Source organism: Cololabis saira, chromosome 21 (assembly GCF_033807715.1).
Source record: "Cololabis saira isolate AMF1-May2022 chromosome 21, fColSai1.1, whole genome shotgun sequence".
NCBI lineage: Eukaryota > Metazoa > Chordata > Actinopteri > Beloniformes > Belonidae > Cololabis > Cololabis saira.
The window spans coordinates 31,887,736-31,898,784 of NC_084607.1; positions in this window are offsets into that span (position 1 = coordinate 31,887,736).

Sequence of the window (11,049 nt, forward strand, 5' to 3'; positions counted from 1 at the left end):
AGTTTACTAGAGGAGGAGGGGGGGAAACAGGTACCACAGTGATGGAAACAACCTCCAACTGTCTGCAGTCGCGGATGCGTGACCACTTTTGATCCCCCCCATGCCAGACCCTCCGTTTCTGCCCAAATAAGGACAGACAGCCACAGCTCCATCCCTCAAAAGTTAGGTTACATTTCGCCCCAGAGGCAGGGGCGCCTCCTTGGGGGGGCAGATGGGGCCACTTAAATTCTTGGGGTGGACACCAAAACTACACTGCAAAAACTAAAAATCTTACCAAGAATATTTGTCTTATTTCTAGTTAAAATGTCTAATTTCTAGTCAAAAATCTCATTACACTTAAAACAAGAGTCATTACCAGAAAAATTACTTGTTTTTGACAATTTTCACCTGTTTCAAGTATTCAATTCAATTCAATTCAATTTTATTTATATAGCCTCTAATACAACAGAGTTGTCTCTAGACGCTTTACAGAGACCCATACCCAGAACATGACCCCCGAGCAGTTATTACATAAACAATGGCAGGTAAAAACTCCCCTGGTGGGAGAAAAACCTTAAGCCAAACAGTGGCAAGGAAAAACTCCCCTTTAGGAGGGAAGAAACCTTGAGCAGGACCAGGCTCATCAGGGGGGACCCTCCTGCCGAGGGCCAGACTGGTGGGTCAGGGACGGCAACAACACAGCAGGCAGGTGGAAGCAGCAACGGGATGACCAGGGGTGGGGACCGCAGGCCAGCACGCAGCTCCCGAAGCTCCGGCCCAATCAGCAAGTCCCAGGTTGGGGTGCAGGGTCAGGAAAAGACTTGTGCTCCGTAATGCAAGCTACAGCCACCCACGACCACCTGCAGGACAAAAGAGAGAAAAGGGAGGAGAAGGGGGGCCAGCAACGGGATGACCAGGGGTGGGGACCGCAGGCCAGCACGCAGCTCCCGAAGCTCCGGCCCAATCAGCAAGTCCCAGGTTGGGGTGCAGGGTCGGGGAAAGACTTGTGCTCCGTAATGCAAGCTACAAGCCACCCACGACCACCTGCAGGTTCCGGTGTCCGGCAAAGGATGCTGCAACATGGACAAAAGAGAGAAAAGGGAGGAGAAGGGGGGGCCAGCACAAGAAACTACAGGAGCCACTCTGACACACTAAAGTTTACACTACCTAGAGATTTACCAACACCAGCTAGAGGTTTACTAAACACTAACTATAGGCTTTACTAAACAGAAATGTTTTAAGTTTAGTTTTAAAGGTGGAGGTGGTGTCAGCCCCCTTAACCCAGATTGGAAGTTGGTTCCATAGTAGTGGTGCCTGATAGCAGAACGCCCGCCCTCCAAATCTACATTTAGATACTCTAGGAACTACGAGTAAACCTGCACTCTGAGAACGGAGAGCTCTGACAGGAACATAAGGCACTATCAGGTCTTGCAAATAATGCGGAGCTAAGCCGTTTTGGGCTTTATACGCAAGTAATAAAATTTTAAATTGGATTCTGAATTTTACGGGTAACCAATGGAGCGACGCTAACACTGGAGAGACGTGGTCTCTCCTGCTGATTCCTGTCAGCACTCGTGCTGCTGCATTCTGGATCAGCTGGAGCCTATTCAGCAAATTACTTGGACATCCTGCTAACAACACATTACAGTAATCTAGTCTAGAAGATACAAACGCATGAACTAGTTTTTCTGCATCACTCTGCGAGAGGATTTTCCTAATCTTTGCAATATTACGGAGATGGAAAAAGGCTATTTTACAAACCTGATTGACATATGGTTTAAACGACAAATCCTGATCGAAAATAACACCAAGGTTTCTCACAGTTGCACTGGAAGCCATCGCAACACCATCTAATCCTTTCCTAAGATGCTCTGGACCAAGAATGATAACCTCTGTTTTATCTGAATTTAGAAGCAAGACATTTCTGGACATCCAGTCCTTGATGTCCCTAAGACATGCCTGAAGTTTAACTAACGGTTCTGTTTCATCCGGCTTCATAGACAAGTAGAGCTGCGTATCATCAGCATAACAATGAAAGTGTATGCCGTGATTCTGGATTATACTTCCCAATGGCTGCATGTATAAACTGAACAAGATTGGCCCTAGCACTGAACCCTGCGGAACACCACAACAGACCCTTGACTGTTCTGAAGAAACCTCATGTACATGAACAAACTGGAACCTGTCAGATAGGTATGATTTAAACCAACATAGAGCTGTCCCTTTAATCCCAACAACATGCTCTAACCTGTACAGTAAAATGCCATGATCTATAGTGTCAAAAGCAGCACTGAGGTCCAGTAGAACCAGTATGGACACTAATCCCTTATCTGAGGCCATAAGGAGGTCATTCGTGACTCGAACCAGTGCTGTCTCTGTGCTATGATGCATTCTGAACCCTGACTGAAAGACTTCAAACAGATCATTTCTATACAAATAGTCACATAACTGGCTTGAAACTGCCTTTTCCAGAATTTTAGATACAAATGGAAGGTTGGAAATTGGTCTATAATTAGCTAAGGTGTCTGGGTCAAGAGAAGGTTTTTTAAGTAAAGGTTTAATTACTGCGACTTTGAAAACCTGTGGTACAAATCCTAAACTTAGGGATAGGTTAATTTGGTCCAGTATTGTCACACCAATAAGAGAAAAAATATGTTTGAATAGTCGAGTCGGGATGGGGTCTAACATACATGTGGTTGACTTAGCTCTATTAACGAGTGAAGTCAGCTCAGGGAGGTCTATAGGATCAAAACAGTCTAGAGACAAGTCAGAGCCTAGGGAAGTCGCTAAAGCTGAAGAAACACCTACATCCGGCTGTAGAGTAGAAGTAGATTTTCACTTAAAATAAGTAGAAAAATCTGCCAGTGGAACAAGATTTTTTTGCTTGTAATGAAAAGATAAATCTTTTTTCTTTTTCTTTTCTTTTCGTTTCTTTTACTTGAAACAGGTGAAAATTGCCAAATAACAAGTTATTTTTCTGGTAATGACTCTGGTTTTAAGTGTAATGAGATTTTTTGACTAAAAATGAGACATTTTAACTAGAAATAAGACAAATATTCTTGTTAAGATTTTGAGTTTTTGCAGTGTAAAAGCCATCATTACAGGATTTTATTATACTGTTGTAGTATAGGCCTACAGGCTCAAAAATACTGAAAGAAATGCCTACTGATATACTTAGGTTTATTGTGTTTCATTAAATGATATTAATGGTCTAATGTGCATAGACTAAGGCCACATTTACACATAGCCGGGTATTTACAAAAACTGATATTTCCCCCTCTACGTTTTGAAAAATACCATCATTTTACACAAACCCGCATAAATACGCTGTTAAGGTGCTATGAGCAGCCAAACCTACAGGGGGCAGTGTAACGAGACGAATAAAGTCATACTAGCCAATCAGAATCCTGGAAAAAAACATCAACAAATGACACGAGTAACTTCCAGTTACTTCCAAGATGAACGAGAGTCTTTCGTTTGGAGTGACAGAGAAGTGGAGTTACTTTTAAGTGTAACTTTAGAATATAAAACAGGTAAAATACAAGAAAATATCGACGGTGGCCAAACAATTGTAAACACAAGTCGCACACATGACGCTGGTGACGTTTCTGTGGGATAATGTGGCGTTCTGAAGCCTAAATGTCCGTTTCCCTCCGTTTACAAGCAAACGTGAAAACTGAGTTTTTACAAATCTCCACTTTGGCCGGAGTTTTCAGAAATGACCGTTTTTGGTGACTTTGAGCTTCGTTTTCGTGTAAACGACCAAAACGCATGAAAACGTCACCGTTTTTTGGTACATGTAAACGGGGCCTAATAGTACTACTGTGAGTGACTGGCTGGCTTTGCATTTGGCCCAAATGATTTAGGATGAAATGCCTAACTGACGAAGTGTTTTTTTATTGAGGCAAGTGGGGTGGCCAGAAAATTTGTAGGGGGGGCAGTGGCCACCCCTGGCCACCCCCTGGTGGTGCCACTGCTCAGAGGGCGCACGCAAGGGATATATGATGCGTGTCATCTCACATACACTGAAAGAAACCCTGAAATGATGCACCACCACGTAAAGCTGCAGATTTCGAGATTTCGGTCAAAACGCTTATGCGTTGTGTTTCTGTGTAAACCCTCCAGCTTCTGGTTGGGAACACTGCATAGATGCAACATCTCGCTTAGATGTCCGTACAAAGCATAATATTTCTGTATTTTTGAACAAATATGACATCGTCCATTTTCAATACAAGTCCCAATCCCGGAAAGAGCGAACACAAACACAAACACAGCTATTTACTGACGAGATTGAGCCACTAGTGCACATAGGGCCCGATTTACTAAGATCCTAAATAAAGAGTACTAAATTGCGTGTGCACTGAAAAAGTTTGCGCGTGCTGTTGTTGTGTGTTTTGCGGGTGATCAACTAAGATTGCGTGCGCAATTGATAACAGGTGCAAACTGCAGTATTTAAATGAGATGTTGCGCGTCTTACGGTTTGCGAGCGCAAACTTTGCGCCATGGAGAGTGGATGGAAAGCAGGATATAGTTGCAAGTGCAAAATGAAATTTGACGATTGGAGTTATAGAGATATTAGTGGAAGAGGCAAATTGTTGTATTCAGCACCCCTGCCGTGAAAAGCACCCCCTCGTATATTCAATGATAAGTAGACCAAGAAAAAAAACAACACACTGACACTTCAATATATTTATATATACACACTCACACAAACACATACTTAGGAGTTTATATTATATATATTTACAAATATTATGGAAGACAACACAGTAAGCAGGCTATTAATTAATGACATCAATAACCATTTACTCGATTTTTTTTTTTTTACCCGAATCCATGAGGGCATTTAAACATGAATCATTAACACAAAACTGGACGCTAAACAGAACATGGACAGAACACGTAATGAGAATATCATTTTTGTCAGACGAGGGGGTGCTTTTCACGGCAGGGGTGCTGAATACGGCACAACACCGGGGTATGACTGCAGAACAAGTATAGGCGCACAATGAGAAACACTTTTTTCTCAATGAAAACATGTGATTTATTTATTATCACAAATAAAAAAATGAATGTGCCTCCTGTGGCAACCTTTTGCTGAATAATACTCGATTTAACATTCAAATAAAATATTTCTCCTTTTGCATGTGGAGATTGGCACCTTCCTTTCGAACGTATTAAATACAGACGCAATCCCAATCCACGCAAAAACTTTCAGGCTTGGTAAATCTCATTGCGCGTGGTAAATGGACCAATTTGCATCTTCCCCTCCCAGTATTTAGCGATTTCTGGCGGGTACGCCCCATATTGATTATTCATCAGGGCAAAAGTACTAAATGGATTGCGTGTGCTATTTTGCGCATTTGAGAGACACAGTCCTCTTTGCACGCTGTTAGTAGATCAGCTGGCACTTTGGTTTGCGGGTGCTGTCAAGTTTGCACACGTTTTTACACACGCAAACCTTTAGTAAATCGGGCCCATATGGTACAAAAGTTGATAAGCCTCCTGACGCAAAAAGTTAATTTGAGAGTGAAAGAGTTTTTACCTGTCAGTGAGATGAAAATCAGTCATGACTTAGCACCCTTTTTAAAATTATTATCAAAAATATAATACTCATCACTCACTCACTCATCTTCTCCCGCTTTATCCGTTACCGGGTCGCGGGGGCAGCAGCCTCAGCAGGGATGCCCAGACTTCCCTCACCCCAGACACTTCCTCCAGCTCTTCCGGGGGGAGTCCGAGGCGTTCCCAGGCCAGCCGAGAGACATAGTCTCTCCAGCGTGTCCTGGGTCTTCCCCGGGGTCTCCTCCCGGTGGGACATGCCTGGAACACCTCCCTAGGGAGGCGTCCAGGAGGCATCCGGTACAGATGCCCAAGCCACCTCAGCTGACAAAAATATAATAATATAATCTAATTCTGACATCAAAGGCTTGACCAGCTCACTGGTGGTTTCTTATGTTGATGCTTATGAGCTGAAAAAATGATAATAAATAATAATAATAATAATAATAATAATAATAATAATAATAATAATAATAATAATAATAATAATAATAAAAATACAAATAATAAAATAATAATACAATTTTACAAAAAATCTCTTAAGAATTTTACTCCACCAGTCCACAGACGGATCAAATGTATCAGTACAGAAAATTCAAGACCATTGACAATCAACCAAAATCAAAACAAGAAAAGTACTTCCAACAGTTATCTAAGGCCCCCAAAGTAACTTCTAACTGAAAGCTGCTCTCATATCCGTCAATGCTAACGCTCATGAGTCCTTCATCAGCTAAGCCTTGAACATTTGTGTGCTCTGCATGCCCTCACTTAAACGTGTGCATAGATTAAAATGTTACAACAAGAATAAATAGAAATGAGCTCAACAGGACCATTTACCATCTGTGAAACTCAGTGGTTGCAATGTCACTGTTTGGGATTGATGTGGATCAAGATGGACCGGCCTGTCAGGCCGTCATTGACTAAATCCTCTGAATGATACGAGTGAAGTCCCAAGAAAAAATGTCAGGGCATCTGTCTCTTGAGTTAAATCTGAATCTGGGAAAAGTGGGTCACGAGTCTACAAAATATTAATTACTGAAGAACAAAGTGTGTTTGAGATTCACAGAATGTAAAAATACTTTCACAAATGCTTCATGTTAGGAAATTCAGCATCCAAGAGCTGAAGTTTTGCATGAAGAAATGCACAAACAAATCCTCATAGCTGCTCTGCAGCACTGATGAGCTGTTACTTAAGATGTTTAGTCACATGTTTAGTGTTCAGTTCTGCCGTTGAGCTTTATGGGGGACTGTTATCGTAATCCTGCTCCCGGTGGTTTCCAGCTGTCACCACCTGCTTCAACTCATTCTGACTATTCACACAATAGTCAGAACACACAATGTGCCCATCTTCTTTTTAATAAATCAAGTGAGAAAATTGTCCCCATGTGGGGCTCACACTTTTTCTTTTACATTGTAAAGTCCTCCTGTAATCGTTCTCTCAACCTGGCTTTGGCTTAAGGTTCCATTGTTTACTGTATGTAATAATTCCTTGGGGGTTAATGTTCTGGGTCCCTGGAAAGCGCCTAGAGACAACTTCTGTTGGAATAGACGCTATATAAATAAAATTGAATTGAATGCTGGTTTCTTGACTCCATTTCTGGTGAAATCCTAGAACCGGTGTAAGAGACCTGAAGTTTAATTAGTGACCACCTGTCTCTGTCTGCAGCGTTAAAATCACCTCCACCGCTGAGATTTGGATGGGGTCCCTTTTGATTACCGTCCCAGCGGAGTCACCATGGCAGTGCTGAGAAATAAACCTTTTAAGATGAACTGCTCCCTGAAAGGGAACAAGCGGTACAAGATATCACAGAACATGTATTATCATGTGTTTTATAATTTCCCTTGAAATAAATACATAAATATTCTCTCCAATAGAAATCCCAGTAGAGATCTTAATAAACATATTATTTTTACTCTATCTTACATTCAGTGGAACAAAGCTGCACACCGATGTCTGTTTGTTACTTGGTCAAGTCACTAAAACAGCTTTAAATTTCTTCGGTATCATGAAACCTTTAAAAAGTAAAATTTACATGAATTCCTCTACAAATATATTAGATCATAGTTTTAAAGTTGACTTTGTTCTGAAGTTGAGTTCATCTTACGATGGCCATAATGCTCACCCAATTAGATTATTGATACTATAGTGATAGTGACCTGTCCAATAAACAGAAAATTGCATTCCTTGGGGGTGAAAATAGGGGTCTAGAGCCCTATATCATTTTTCTATGTGACTTAATTATCGAGATATCGAGTTTTTTGTGCAAAAAAATTACCTTGAATTAAATTTGACCTTCAACATGACCTTGAAATAGGAAATTTAGCTCAGAATTTAATTCCTAGCACCAAAAAAGTAGAGAAAGTGACAATATACAACAATCTAGGACTAAGAGAAGCTGAGATATGACCTTTGGTGGGTTTTTTTTGCAGGAGTCATTTTGAATTTTGAATGGCCACTAGGGGGCGTCACAATTTGTTTGCTGTGGTTTTTGAAAACCTTATGTCCATACCTAACACCATGCCAAATATGAAAAACTTGTCACCAAGTGCAAAATCTTTATGATTTTTGACATTTCCCTCCCAGCTATATGTGGTGCAAATGAAGATAAGTGCACATTAACGATTCAGTCGAGCAGCACACAAGTCATCCGTTCTCATCTGTTCAAGGTGTCACCTTGAGAGAGAAATGTCCAAGCAGAATAAAAATGGACAAGACATTAAATAAATAATTAAATAATGGAGATGCCATACAGAATCAAAGCTCTGTGTTCAGTGCTGAAACGTTTTAAAAGTTAAGGGTTAGGGTAGGATAGGGTAGGAGTTGAAGTTTCCAGAAGACCATCAGAGTGGTTCAGATGGACATTTTGAAAGACGTTAAAGTGGCGGTTGAGCGCAAAGTGACGCTCGGGTGTATGTTCAAGCAACCCAGTCTCACATAAAAACGTACCCTGCCTACGTTGGTCCAAAGTGCAAAAACATAGAGGGGTTACAATAATAGCCCTTGAATTGTATAACTGTTACATTTTTCTGACTAATCGTTTTGCGTCCAAGTCACGTGACTTTCAAGATTCTGGCCGTGACACCAAAAAACATGGCAGACATTTCTCATTTTTTAGTGAAACAAATCAATATTTTGAGTTAGTTTCTGCATAAAAATGTGTTTTGATTACATTTCTAGCGAGAAATATATATTTTACTTTCATAATATTCACTCAGTGAATGTACATAATCACTCGCTTGCTCATTGTTGCAAAGTTGTTTCAGGTCTCACCAGAATAATGTGAAACCGGAACGTTTGAATAATGTGAAATCGCAATTGAATGTGAGTGAGAGCAGGTGTAAAAGTGAAGTAATAATCAATTAAATCAGTGGTGGTTTGAAGAAATGTGATGCCCTGGCCTCTTGTCCTGAATGTGCTCGAACGTCAACGAACTGAGTTGACGCTGCATCACCTTAAAGGAACTTGAGGCAAGAATAAGAAATGAGACTCATTACCGCCTCGACGGCCGTCGGGGGTACTGCAGACAACAGTGAAGCCGGCATGGGAGAACGGGGAGAACGCACATGCAGCGTCATGTGACGTCACATCCGCAGGACAGCGCGGGAAATTCCGGCAGCACATTTTGCAGCACACAGTCTGTTCAAGGCAACGGAGAGATAAACTAGAGGGCTCATCCTTTTTGGTTTGGAACGCTTCATCTGACATTATTACTAGAAAACTTAAAACTTATACGAATTTTTTTCATAAATCCTGCCTCAATCCTGCCTCATGCTCCTTTAAGAAAGTAAAGTGAAAACATTACAATCAGTGTCGCTGTAAACACCCTACAGCAATATTTGTGCCAACATAATCTGTGCACATGATCTGTCCCTAACAGGAGAACACACCACAAGTGAATCAGCCGTGCTCTCGGGTAGCCTTTTTCCAATTCTGTAATCGGAGCAGAGCTTCTTCATACAAAGTCAATGTAGTTATCCATCCAAGCTATCATTGGAAATGAGTCCAGTACACGAGTCTGTTCCTGCCATGATCACAGTATAGTAAATTACTTTCACTCCAGTGTTGCGGCTGAACTGGCCTGCCAGTCGTGCCAAGTCAGCAGATGTGTGTTGGAAACTATATGTCTGTATCTTGTAAGTTGACACAGAGTTAGATGACTGGCCTGGATGATGGTGGCTATTCAGAGGCTGCCGGTTACAAAACCAGCTGCAATCAAACTCTTAAGATTGACATTTTCTTTTTTTTTTTTTGTTCTTACAGATAAAATAAGGAAACAAATGTGGAATAAATACGACACAGTCACACACTTATTCACAACAAAAATCCCTTCAAGGCTCTTTACTGAGAAAGTAAATAAATGCAATGCAAGTTCAATCAAATACAATTCATTATTTTATTATTACAAATCAAAATCCCAAGCCGTTATATTCCATGTAGGATCCAACAGTGAGCCACAGTGGAGAGGGAAAACTTTAAAAGGAAGAGAGCTGCAGCAGAAACAGGCGTAGGAAGGACGGCCATCTGCCATGATGGGTCGACGGTGAGAAGCCGGCAAACTCAACGAGGTTAGTCCAGAATTATTCGCTCTGAGACGAAAAAAAAGAACCACCTTGTTATTTCTGGTGTTTTCTGCCACGGATGGCTTCAGAACCCACATAATGATGCGGACGACCTTAATCTGTGTGTTCAGAAACTCCACAAGTAAATGGCAGCAACTTTAACCAAACACTAAATGTGCAAAAGACGGTAGAAGAGGGGAAATACTTATTTTAATGGATAAATCTGACTCGCAAGCAGTTGGAGGAGGGAATGTCCGAGCATCTTTAGAACAGATTTAACCTAACATAAAAATAGAAGATTGGGAAGCACTGGATTAAAGGCCAGTTGTGAGAGAATGTCCAAAGACTCAACACAATATGTAAAGAGGAGAGAGAAGGACCGCCTGGCAAAAAAAGCTGAGGATGAACAAAAACACTTGTGCCAAAACCTCTAACCTGCTCCACGGTCTCGTGATGCAGGTAAAAGTGGCAGGAAACACTCTCAAAGAGATCACAGAGAGGTTTCAAAAGCATTTGAACCTGAAGCCAGTGACCATGCTGAGTTGTTGTGATTTCATGAGAGAAACCTACTGAGACTGCGTCCGTATGAGAGGACGTGCAGGTGCTGCAGCAGGTGCTGCAGCAGCGGCCAGGGCAGCGTGAGAGGAGCATCTTGGATGTGTACAGACACCATTCCCTCAGCAGACTGAGGGACAAGGCCGTGAAATGGATAAAATGGATGCACATGGTAAATGAAGAAGGACGAAGTTCTTTCCAGAAGTATTTGGTATGTTTTAAGCTAAGAATACATGAAAGAGATAATGTAGTTGAGCGCAGTAGTTGAGAGATAATGCAGTGATGTGACTTACATTACTAGTACATAAAGCTATAAAAACCTTATTAGTATTTTTAATACAAGCAATTGTCAAATATAAAAAGAAAACTCCTGCACACCTTTTCCCCGTGCAC